Consider the following 13,250-nt stretch of genomic DNA (forward strand, 5'->3'; position numbering starts at 1 on the left):
ACTATAAAAAATATGCACAGTTCAAGCATTCATTCAGAAAACAAAAAGTATTGCCACCACATCAAAATAATTAAACTAATTTTAAGATAAAATTTGAAATCCAAGTACTTCTTGTTCTTTTGTAATTAAGCACATTTTTCATTTAAGATAGGTGAAGGATTCATGGAATTATTCATAGCTTTAAGACATAGACAGTAGACACTAATGATCATGTAATGAAGACACAAACATAGATGACACAATAAGCATAAAAACCAAAAACAGAAAAATAAATAGACAAGAAGATTAAGGAATTAGTTCACCTTAGTATGGGTGGCGTCTTCCACTTGAAGAACTGATGGTGCTCTTGAGCTCCTCTATGTCTCTTCCTTGAGATATCTAAGAAATTTCTTAATGAGGGACTTCCTCATGCTCTTATTGAGGTCCATGAGTGGGCTCTCTTATTTGCTCCATCCTTTTCTTAGTGATGAGCTTGTCCTCATCAATGAGGATGCCTTCCTCTATGACAATTCTAGCTGAATTTCATAGGGATTACCTTTTTCTTGGCCACCACTTCATAGAAGTGGTCTTGATGGACCTTTGAGATGAATCTCTCCATCTTTCATGACTCGGAGATGGAAGCTTTTGCCTTATCTTTCCTCTTTCTAGAGGTTTCTCCGGCCTTAGGTGCCATAAATGGTTATGGAAAAACAAAAAGCAATGCTTTTACCATACCAAACTTAAAAGGTTTGCTCGTCCTCGAGTAAAAGAAGAAAGAAAGAAGGGAAAGAAGAAGAAAAATAGAGGAGATGAAGGAAGTGAAGTCAGCCAAGAGGGGGGAAAGGTATATGTGTTGTGTGAATATGAAGGAGTAGTGAGGGGTTTATATAGGGGTGAGGGGAGGGTTGGGTTTCTGTTATTAGGGTTGGGCTTTTGGGGATGAGATATGGAGGTGATTGGTGAAGAGGTGATGGGGAAGAGTGAATGAGTTGATTGGTGGGGGTATTTGGGGAGGAGTATTGTGGGAGGGTAGGTGGGGATCCTGTGGGGCCCACAGATCCTGAGGAGTCAAGGATGTATCATCCCTGCTCCTATTAGCGTGTAAACTCCTTTACAGTGCAATCTTGGTGTTTAACGCCATATTGCTGCTTGTTTCTGGTATTAAACGCCAGCTTTTAATCCATTCCTGGCATTAAACGCCAGGATGCAACCTTTTTATGGCGTTTAACGCCAGATTGTAGCCTGTTTCTTGCGTTTAACGCTAGTCTGGTGCTTGTTTCTGGTGTTTAACGTCCAGAATGGTGCCAGACTGGGCGTTAAATGCCCATTCTACTACCCTTACTGGCGTTTAAACGATAGTAAATTTCTCCTATAGGGTGTGCTATTTTTAATGCTATTTTTTATTTTTCTTTAATTTTTGCAGCTCTTTTTGTGACTCCACATGATCATCAACCTAAAAAAAGAAAATAAGAAATAACATAGATAAATAAAATTGGGTTGCCTCCCAATAAGCGCTTCTTTAATGTCAATAGCTTGACAGTGGGCTCTCATGGAGCCTCACAGATATTCAGAGCATTATTGGGACCTCCCAACACCAAACTTAGAGTTTGACTATGGGGGCTTTGTTTGACTCTGTATTGAGAGAAGCTTTTCATGCTTCCTCTCCATGGTTGCAGAGGGAGATCCTTGAGTCTTAAACACAAGGTAGTCCTCATTTAATTGAAGGACCAACTCTCCTTTGTCCACATCAATAACAGTTTTTGTTGTGGCTAGGAAGGGTCTTCTAAGGATGATGGATTCATCCTCATCCTTCCTAGTGTCTAGGATTATGAAATCAGTAGGGATGTAAAGGCCTTTGACCTTTACTAGCACGTCGTCTACCTGTCCATAAGCCCTTTTCATGGATTTGTCTGCCATCTCTAATGAGAATTTGGCAGCTTGTACCTCAAAGATTCCACTTTCTCCATTACAGAGAGTGGCATTAAGTTTATGCCTGACCCCAAGTCACACAGAGCCTTCTCAAAGGTCATGGTGCCTATGTTACAGGGAATTAGGAATTTACCAGGATTATGTTTCTTTTGAGGTAATGTCTGCCTAACCAAGTCATTCAGTTCATTGGTGAACAAGGGGGGTTCATCCACCCAAGTCTCATTACCAAATAACTTAGCATTCAGCTTCAAGATTGATCCAAGGTACTTAGCAACTTGCTCTTCAGTAATATCTTCATCCTCCTCAGAGGAAGAATATTCATCAGAGCTCATGAATGGCAAAAGTAGGTTCAATGGAATCTCTATGGTCTCTAGATGAGCCTCAGATTTCTTAGGTTCCTCAAATGGGAACTCCTTTTTGTCCAGAGGACGTCCCAAGAGGTTTTCCTTACTGGGATTCACGTCTTCCTCCTCCTCTGTGCATTCGGCCACACCAAGTAAGGTTATGGCCTTGCATTATCTTTTAGGATTCTCTTCTGTATTGCTTGGGAGAGTACTAGGAGGAGTTTTAGTGACTCTTTTACTCACCTGGCCCACTTGTGCCTCTAAATTTCTAATAGAGGACCTTATTTCATTCATGAAACTTAGAGTGGTCTTAGATAGATCAGAGACTATATTTGCTAAGCTAGAGGGGCTCTGCTCAGAATTCTCTGTCTGTTGCTGAGAAGATGATGGAAAAGGCTTGCTATTGCTAAACTTGTTTCTTCCACCATTATTAAAGCCTTGTTGGGGCTTTTGTTGTCCTTCCATGAGAAATTTGGATGATTTCTCCATGAGGGATTATAGGTGTTTCCATAGGCTTCACCCATGTAATTCACCTCTGCCATGTAGGGTTCTCAAGATCATAGGCTTCTTCTTCAGAAGATGCCTCTTTAGTACTGTTGGATGCATTTTGCAAATCATTCAGACTCTGAGAAATCAAATTGACTTGTTGAGTCAACATTTTGTTCTGAGCCAATATGGCATTTAGAGCATCAATTTCAAGAACTCCCTTCCTCTGAGGCGTCCCATTACTTACAGGATTCCTTTCAGAAGTGTACATGAACTGGTTATTTGCAACTATGTCAATGAGTTCCTGAGCTTCTGTAGGCATTTTCTTCAGGTGAATGGATCCACCTGCAGAACGGTCTAATGACATCTTAGACAATTCAGACAGACCATCATAGAATATATCTAGGATGGTCCATTCTGAAAGCATGTTAGAAGGACACTTCTTGGTCAGTTGCTTGTATCTTTCCCAAGCTTCATAGAGGAATTCACCATCTTTTTGTTTGAAGGTTTGAACATCCACTCTAAGCTTGCTCAACTTTTGAGGAGGAAAGAACTTGGCTAAGAAAGCCATGACCAACTTATCCCAAGAGTTCAGGCTATCTTTAGGTTGAAAGTCCAACCATATTCTAGCTCTGTCTCTTACAGCAAAAGGGAAAAGTATAAGCTTATAGACCTCGAGATCAACTCCATTGCTCTTAACAGTTCACAGATCTACAAGAATTCAGTTAAGAACTGAAAAGGATCTTCTGATGGAAGTCCATGAAACTTGCAATTATGTTGCATCAGAGAAACTAATTGAGGCTTTAGCTCAAAATTGTTTGCTCTAATGGCAGGGATTGAGATGCTTCTTCCATGAAAGTTGAAATTTGGTGCAATAAAGTCACCAAGCATCTTCCTTGCACCCCCACCATTGTTATTGGGTTTGGCCATCTCTACTTCTTTTTCAAAAATTTCAGTAAAGTCCTCTTCAGAGTATTGTGTTTTAGCTTCTCTTAGCTTCCTTTTCAGAGTCCTTCAGGTTCAGGATCTGCTTCAACAAGAATGTCCTTGTCCTTGCTCCTGCTCATATGAAAAAGAAGAGAACAGAAAAGAAGAGGAATCCTCTATGTCAAAGTATAGAGATTCCTTTATGTGAGTAAAAGAAGAAAAGAATAGCAGAATGAGGAGAAAAATTCAAACACAGAGGAGAAGAGAGGGTTTAAATTTTTAGATGAAGAGAAGTGTTAGTAAATGAATAAATAAATAGAAGGAGATGAGAGAGAGGAGTTTTCGAAAATTGTTTTTGAAAAATGGTTAGTAATTTTCGAAAATTAGAGATACAAAAGTAGTTAGGTGGTTTTGAAAAAAATAAGAAACAAACAAAAAGTCAATTAGTTAGTTGAAAAAGATTTGAAAATCAATTTTGAAAAGATAAGAAGTTAGAAAATATTTTGAAATTGATTTTGAAAAAGATATGATTTGAAAAAGATATGTTTGAAAAGAAATGATTGAAAAGATATGATTAAAAAGATATGATTGAAAAGATATGGTTGAAAAATATTTGATTGAAAAATTAAAACTAATTACTTGACTAACAAGAAACTAAAAGATATGATTCTAGAATTTAAAGATTGAGCCTTTCTTAACAAGAAAGTAACAAAATTCAAATTTTTGAATCAATCACATTAATTGTTAGTAAAGTTTTTGAAATTTTGAAATGAAATTAAGAAAAAGATTTTAAAAATCAATCAAAAAAATTTCGAACAAATAAAAGAAAAGATGAAAAAGATTTGATTTTTGAAAAGGTTTTGAAAAGATAAGGCAAAAGCAAATGAACAAGCAAAAGCAAATATTTACAATAACCAATAATAAGGCACACGTTTGTAATTCCTCGACAACGGCGCCTGTTCATACCCTGTGTCGAGCTATCCGACCTGGGATGATTCGAGATAAAGTGACCAACCTCTTCAGGTCAAATTATCCGACCTCTTTTCAAAGAGCTCGGCCAAATCGACAGGAGAGCCCAAGTAAGGGCCCAAATAGAGGAGTACGACCCGAATCTTAAGGCAGCCCAAGCCTATAGGATAGAGGCGGTTCCGTTGAAGATACGCTGACCTCAACTCAAAGATAAAGATAAGATAAGATAACTAACTTATCTTATCCAAAAAGGTCACGTCTCACCACTACAAATACACTGGAGCACCCAGGTATAACTCATACTCTGATTCTACTCAATACCTGCTTAATACCCTTGCTAACTTAAACATCGGAGTCCCTTGCAGGTACCCCCACCCTCCGGGGATGAAGGATCAGCACCATCACCAGGTCCAACAAGTCGGACACACCAGCTCCGGCCGCTACACACCTGTCGGACACGTCGACTCTGACCAGCACAAAAGATCTCGTCCGAGATCGACCTACAGTTTCAGGTAACCCCCGGAACATTGGCGCCGTTGCCGGGGAACCTGGACATCATCCCATCACCATGGCGGACGACCATGACAACGACCACGATTCAGGTCTGGAGGATCGAACACCGCACAAAAACGTGGATGTCACGCTACAAGTCACTCCGGAGACCAACAAAGACAAAGACGCACCAAATTCAGGGACAATAGAAGTACTCCTGGATCGTCTAAAACAACTGGAAAAAGAAACCCAACTGCAACGGGAAATCGGAAGAGATCTCCAAAGAGAGGTGCGGCGACATCGGGAGTTGGAAGAAAAACTACAGCATTTGGAAGCCGATCTCAAATCAAAAGCACCTCGGGATAATCCCGAGGAAAATTTACGCAAAGAACAAGACCCGTTCACCAGGGAAATCATGAGAACCAAAATTCCAAAAGGCTTCAAGCTCCCGGATATGACCTTGTATGATGGCACCACAGATCCCAACCATCACCTCAGCAACTTCAGAAGTAGAATGTACCTCACTGATGCCCCAGATGCTGTTCGCTGCAAAGCTTTTCCAACAACTCTGACAAAAACAGCGATCCGATGGTTCGACAACCTACCGCCGAAGTCCATCTCAAGCTTTGATGACTTTGCCAAAAAATTCCTAGCCAGATTCTCCATTCAGAAAGATAAAGCCAAGCACGCCCCTAGTTTACTAGGGATCAAACAAGGAGATCGGGAAAGCCTCTGAAACTACATGGAGAGATTCAACAAAACATGCATGGACATACAAAATTTACCAACAGAGGCCGCCATTATGGGACTCATCAATGGCCTACGAGAAGGACCTTTCAGCCAATCTATCTCAAAAAAGTACCCGACCTCCTTAGACGAAGTACAGGAACGAGCAGAAAAATACATCAACATGGAAGAAATCGCTCGGTTAGGAGAGACCTCAAAATCGGGAGCCTCCTACCGAGACAGAGACAAAGAGTCTAAGAGAAAAGAAGATCGACAAGGGGAGAAAGTCAAAAAATACCATAATTTCACTCCTCTCAGGGCATCCCTGGTTGAGATATACAAAGAAGTCTGCCATACAGAAAAAAACCCCCCAGCATGGCCACTCAAAGGCAAAAGGGGAGGAGGAAACCGAAAGGAATATTGTGAATACCATCGAGTCCGAGGACACTCCACAAACGAATGCTTCGACTTAAAAAATATCATAGAAAAATTGGTGAGAGAAGGAAAATTAGATCGATTCCTGGCCACCCGGGATGATGATCAAAGAAAGAGACGAAGAGATGAAGACACCGAACGAACAGAACGATCACCTCAGACACCAGAAAGACATGTCCACATGATACATGGCGGATTCACAGCAGGTGGGATCTCCAAATCCTCCCGCAAAAGATATCTCAAAGAAGTATATCAGGTCGAAGGAGAGAAGAAAGCACTCAACATTCCGGCAATTACATTCACTAAAGAGGACGCATCCGACATCATCACAGAACACGATGATCCCGTGGTTATCACCATCATATTGGCGAACGCCAACCTGCACCGCACATTAATAGACCAAGGGAGTTCTGCCGACATCTTATTCAAAACAGCCTTTGATAAACTCGGCTTGGAAGAAAAAGAACTTAAAGCATATCCAAACAACCTGTTTGGGCTAGGAGATACCCCGGTTCGACCACTCGGATACATACCGCTACACACAACCTTCGGAAAGGGGGATCAATCCAATACCCTCAAAATAGACTACATCGTAGTCGATGTAAGTTCAGCTTACAACGCTCTCATAGGACGGACAACACTTAAGCAACTCGGTGCAATAGTCTCGACCCCACACCTATGTATGAAGTTCCCAACCCCAAAAGGGATAGCCATGATAAAAGCAAACCAGAAGACGGCACGTTGCTGTTATAACGAAAGCCTAAATCTCAGAGGCAAAGGAGAAGAGGTCCACACAATCGAGCTGGGCGGAGTTCATCGACGAGAAGAACTTCGTCCCCAGCCAGAAGGCGAGATAGAATAGATTCAGATCGTGGACACCTCGGAAAAAACAACCAATATCGGCACAATCCTAAAAGGAGATTTAAAAGAACTACTAATACAATTCTTGCGAGATAACGTCGATCTCTTCGCGTGGAAAGCCACAGACATGCCAGGCATAGACCCTAAACTAATGTGCCACAAGTTGGCAGTGTACCCAGGATCTCGACCGGTGCAGCAGAGGCGAAGAAAACTTGGGCCAGAGCTCTCCCAAGCTGTGGACGAGCAAGTACAGGCACTACTGGAAGCCGGATTCATAAGAGAAGTCAAATACCCGTTATGGCTAGCCAACGTTGTCTTGGTGAAAAAATCAAACGGGAAGTGGCGAATGTGCACCGATTATACCGATCTCAACAAAGCTTGTCCAAAAGATGCATACCCACTCCCAAGTATTGACGCTATAGTAGATGCTTCCTCCGGATACAAATATCTCTTGTTTATGGACGCATACTCGGGGTACAATCAAATCCCCATGTATCCACCAGATCAAGAAAAAACCTCGTTCCTAACACCGAAAGCAAACTACTGCTACATCGTGATGCCATTCGGTCTCAAGAACGCAGGAGCAACATATCAAAGGCTAATGAATAAAGTCTTCTCAGATCACATCGGAACAATCATGGAAGTCTATGTGGACGACATGTTGATAAAGACACAAAGCGAAGATACATTATTATCCGACCTGACTCAAGTGTTTTACACTATAAGGAAGCACAACATGCGGCTCAATCCCGCAAAGTGCACCTTCGCAGTCGAAGCAGGCAAATTCTTAGGCTTCATGCTCACACAAAAGGGAATTGAAGCAAATCCAGACAAATGTCAAGCCATACTCAACATGAAGAGCCCAACCTGTGTTAAAGAAGTACAACAAGTCAATGGGAGGTTGGCCGCCCTATCCCGATTCTTAGCAGGAGCTGCGATAAGATCTCTCCCCTTCTATGCTACTTTAAGAAAGGAAAAACAGTTCGAATGGACGACAGAATGTGAGCAAGCCTTCCAAGACTTCAAGGAGTTCTTAGGACGGCCACCTATCCTATCTCGACCACGATAAGGAGAACCGCTCATATTATATCTCGTAGTAGGGAGTCGGGCAATAGCCTCAGCACTAATCAGAGAAGACAAAAATGGGCAACAACCCGTCTACTTCATTAGCAAAGCGCTACAGGGATCCGAGATGAACTACCAGAAAATAGAAAAATTTGCCTATACCCTTATTCTAACATCTCGACGACTCCGCCCGTACTTCCAGGCTCACATCATTAAAGTTCGAACTAACCAGCCCATAAAAGGAATATTACAGAAAACAGATCTGGCTGGCAGAATTCTACAATGGGCAGTCGAGTTGTCAGAGTTTGACCTCCAATATGAAGCTCGGACGGCAATCAAATCATAGTATCTGGCCGACTTTATCGCAGAATTCACAGATGCCCTAGAAACCCCCACAGAATGGAACCTTTACGTGGACAGTTCTTCAAATAAAACTGGAAGCAGCGCAGGCGTGATAATAGAAAGCGACCAAGGAACCCAAGTTGAGCTTTCCTTCAAGTTCGGGTTCCCGGCCTCAAACAACCAGGCAGAATATGAAGCATTATTAGCCGGTTTGAAGCTGACCAAAGAGGTCGGAGCTCAAAAACTAAACATTTACAGCGATTCACAAGTGGTCACATAAAAAATAACAGGGAGCTACTAAGCCAAAGATCCCATCATGAAAAAATATTTGGATAAAACCAAGGAACAGCTCGGACAAATCGGGGAGTACAAAATCTGCCACATACCCCGTGAACAAAATGCCTAGGCTGATGCGCTCTCAAAACTAGCCAGCACCAAACCGGGGGGCAACAATAGGAGCCTCATCCAGGAAATGTTGCAAAACCCGTCAATCTCAGAAGAAGAAAAAGTATTGACTATAACAAGTCAGGACCAAGGATGGATGACCCCCATAATCAACTACCTCAAAGCAGGAACACTTCCCACAGAAGAAAAGGAGGCAAAGAAGTTAAAAAGGGAGGCACAGTACTACACCATCATAAACAACATCCTGTACAAAAGAGGAATCTCAGCACCATTACTAAAATGCGTGCCAACCTCCAACACAAGGGATGTGCTAGAAGAAGTACACGTCGGCATTTGTGGTAATCATCTCGGGGCACAAGCTCTCGCTAAAAAAGTACTCCAGGCAGGATTTTATTGGCCAACTCTACAGAAAGAAGCTACAAAATTTGTAAAGACATGTCCACCATGGCAGAAACATGCCAACTTTCACATCGCCCCGCCAGAAGAGCTCATTAGCGTGACCTCGCCTTGGCCGTTCGCGAAGTGGGGACTCGACCTTCTCGGTCCCTTCCTACAGGGATCAGGACAAGTTAAATTCCTCACAGTATGGGTAGATTACTTCACAAAGTGGATCGAGGCAGAGCCCCTAGCTAATGCCACCGCTCAGAGAAGCCGAAAATTCTTATATAGAAACATTGTCACAAGGTTTGGGGTTCCATATTCAATAACCACGGACAATGGCACTCAATTCACAGATGCAGGCTTCAGAAAACTAGTAACTGACTTGAACATAAAGCACCAGTACACCTTCGTTGAACATCCACAAGCCAATGGACAAGCTGAGGCTGCTAACAAAGTCATATTAGCCGGATTAAAATGGAGATTACAAGACGCAAAGGGAGCCTGGGCGGAGGAGCTTCCACAAGTTCTATGGGCATATCGAACAACGCCACATTCCTCCACGAAGGAATCCCCCTTCCGACTAGCATACGGAATAGAGGCAATGATTCCAGTAGAGATTGAGGAAAGGTCGCCTAGAGTAGTTCACTACAATGAGGGAGCAAACTCCCAACTTCAGAGAGAAGAGCTCGACTTTTTACCCGAAATCCAAGAAAGAGCTCGGATAAGGGAAGAAGCTCTAAAGCGCCGAATGGCCTCCAGATATAATCAAAATGTAGTACCGAAAAGTTTTGCAGAGAATGATCTCATCCTAATCCGAAATGATATTGGAACAACTCGACCAGGAGAAGGAAAGCTGGCAGCAAACTGGAAAGAACCCTACCGAGTTGTAAAAATACTTGGAAAGGGCTACTACAGACTGTCTGAACTCAACAGACGAGAGTTTCCCAGATCATGGCACGCCTGCAACCTAAGTAGGTACTACAGTTAGAATAAACAAAGATCTCATCATTGGATGCACTCTTTTTCCTGAAAAGGTTTTTTAATGAGGCACCAAGTTGAGATTCAAACAATCCCATATGTATATATTTGCACTTTTTCTTTTTACACAATATATTTTAGATGTTCTACAAAGATTCCAAGATGCATTAATCTGAAGCATTCACCGTCCGATTATAAAGCAACAGATCGGTGGAAAGTGAAAAATAAATTTCACTGCATGATCACGATAAAGACAACCGTCCGATAAAGGTGAAAACGGGATTCACCCAAAGGACGATCTAGAGATGACAACCACTTTCTACAAATTGGCAAAGATGAACACAGAATAATGTAAGAAGTTATCGAAAGTGATCTAAAAAAGAACCTGACGAGGTCTTACGGATCGCTAAAATAATAACTTAAGGACTGGTCGAACATTAAGAAGTCAAACCAAGTCAACCCAAGTTATAAGTAAACCTTGGAAAGAGGTCTGGCCAACCCTATTAAAGAGGATTACTTTAACTTAGAAGGGCCTGACATAATCAAGTTGGCCCAAAACAAAAAGCTATGCGAAGTAGTCCCTGAAAGAGATCTGACAAAGATCCAAGAAAGAGGACTACAAAAAATAACTTAAAGGAGACCGGCATAACCAAGTCGGACTCCTACCACTTAAAAGTTATGCGAAGTAGTCCCTGAAAGAGATCTGACAAAGATCCAAGAAAGAGGACTACAAAAAATAACTTAAAGGAGACCAGCATAACCAAGTCGGACTCCTACCACGTAAAAGTTATGCGAAGTAATCCCTGAAAGAGATCTGACAAAGATCCAAGAAAGAGGACTACAAAAAATAACTTAAAGGAGACCGGCATAACCAAGTCGGACTCCTACCACTTCAAAGTTATCAAAGTAATCCCTGAAAAGAGACCTAACAAAGGTCCAAAAAAGAGGATTACAGAAATAACTAAAAGAGGGACCAGCGCAAAAGACCCATCAAGAAACAAGTTGGACCCCTGAGTCACAACCTCAAAGGATCAAAGCTACAAACAATAAAATAAAACAATCCGAGGAGGTCAAGCTGCAAAATTTCAAACATCAGCAAGCTATTGTTCAACTATTTTTTAAAAGGCCGTAAAAGGCCACCAAAACTTACCACCAAAAGACAGTAAGCTATTGTTCAAAATATAAAAGTTGCTAGATAAAGCAACTAAGAAGTGTCAGCGATTAAATAAAAAAGTTTCAAAAGCCCACAAGCCGGGCCAGCTACAGATCAACAAGCTTCAGGAACTTTCTTGGCATCATCAGGATAAGGAGAAGGAGGACGAGTCTGAATAGGCACGGCATCTACAGTTCCATCTTTCCGGTTCAGAACCTGGCAATCCAAATCAGGCGCAACCGGAAGAGCAGAAGAAGTCGACACTTTGGCAGAGGACACAGGAGGAGGATCAGCATCATCATCACCATCGTCGTCAGGGACAATCTTGCCATCCCTGACAACATTGTCCAGGCTGAAAGGGGTGAGATCGGCCTCGGGAGCAACGACCCGAAATTGCTCCTTCAAGTTCTCGTAAGCAGCAGTCACACTGCCCATAAGATGACCTTGGAGCTCAGAATAATCCTCCCGGGCATTGTTCAACTCCTCCCTCAGGCGCATCACCTCCCGGTAAGTCATGACGTAACTCTCCTTATGCATCAGGGCTGTGTCCTCGGCCAACCTCAAAGAAGCCGCCAGCGAAAGGGAACTTGCCTTCTCATTTTCTAGATCCTTCTCTAACTTGGTCACCTTTAATTCGAGCTCCTCCTTCAGCCCCTTCATCCGGTCAAACTTCTGCTTTGCCTCCTCCATAAATGCCTTGGTGGCATGAAGAGGGAGACTTTGAGCAGTCCGGTGTATAGCGGCCGCCATAAACGCCATCTGCACGTGATTCCGGGCCATAAATTTCAAATGATGGAGGATGGACACATCGTCCATTGAGAGAGTACCATAGGGCCCAAATTGTTGATCTATGAACTCGATGGCATTGAAGTCAGGGGCATTGAGGTTGAAGGGCTCAACCGTCTTTTGCTTCTTACTTGGAGGGGCAACTGATGGAACGGCAGAAGTAAGGTCAAGATCCATCAAGCGGACCCGAGGTGTCGGAATCACTTTTTTCACCTTGGGGGAACTCGGCACTGCTGGTTTCTCACGCACTTGAGAGGACCCCTCCCCAGCCGCCTTGGCGACAATATTCCTGGCAGCAGTCGCCCTCTGCGCCCTCTTAAAAGCTTTCATAGATTCATTATTCTTCATTGCCTCTGCAAATAAAACAGAAGTCAAGCTACAAATCTAACAAGTCGGAAATACAGCTACAAGTAACATAAACAAACAGCAAAGAAAACACAAGATACCCAGTTCAGTTTGAAGAAGAGAAGGATTGATTAGAAATTTCTTTGTATCAAGATGGGGAGGTTGACCCCAGCGTTCAGTCACAAAGGCTCGCTCAGCCTCGTCCAACATGTCCCAAGAATACCTGGAGACCCTCACATCTTTTTGCCATTCTAGGGGAAAGGCAGGCTCATCATTTTCGTCCAGAAAAAAGGGCCGAGTTCCTTTAACAGCTCGGACCTTGAAAAATAGTTTTTAAAATCGCGGAATGACTCGTCAAACATGGAAAAAACCTTCTTTCCCTGGGTGGAACGAAAGGAGACCCAAGCTGCCTTCTTTTTCACCACTCCAGGCTTAGTCAAGACAAACAAGTAGAAGAAGAGAGATTGGGAAGCAGGAATACCAAAGCCTTTGCACAACAATTGGAAAATTTTATAAACCCCAGGAGTTGGGGTGAAGTTGAGAAGGGGCAACATTACAAGACCATAACAAGTCGATTTCAAATTGAGTAAAAGGAAGGGTGATACCCAGCAGACCAAAGAAAAAGTCATAAGCATAAAAGAAAGGGC

At 42.6% G+C, this 13,250-nt stretch overlaps 1 non-coding gene across 1 annotated transcript; it reads left to right on the plus strand.

The window, feature by feature from the left end:
- The first annotated feature begins 3,159 nt into the window (after positions 1-3,159).
- Positions 3,160-3,267, plus strand: LOC112716152 (small nucleolar RNA R71). Its single transcript, XR_003160191.1, has one exon. It is a non-coding gene; the product is annotated as a small nucleolar RNA R71 (small nucleolar RNA).
- Positions 3,268-13,250: the final 9,983 nt, after the last annotated feature.

This window comes from Arachis hypogaea, chromosome 1 (assembly GCF_003086295.3).
Source record: "Arachis hypogaea cultivar Tifrunner chromosome 1, arahy.Tifrunner.gnm2.J5K5, whole genome shotgun sequence".
Taxonomy (NCBI): domain Eukaryota; kingdom Viridiplantae; phylum Streptophyta; class Magnoliopsida; order Fabales; family Fabaceae; genus Arachis; species Arachis hypogaea.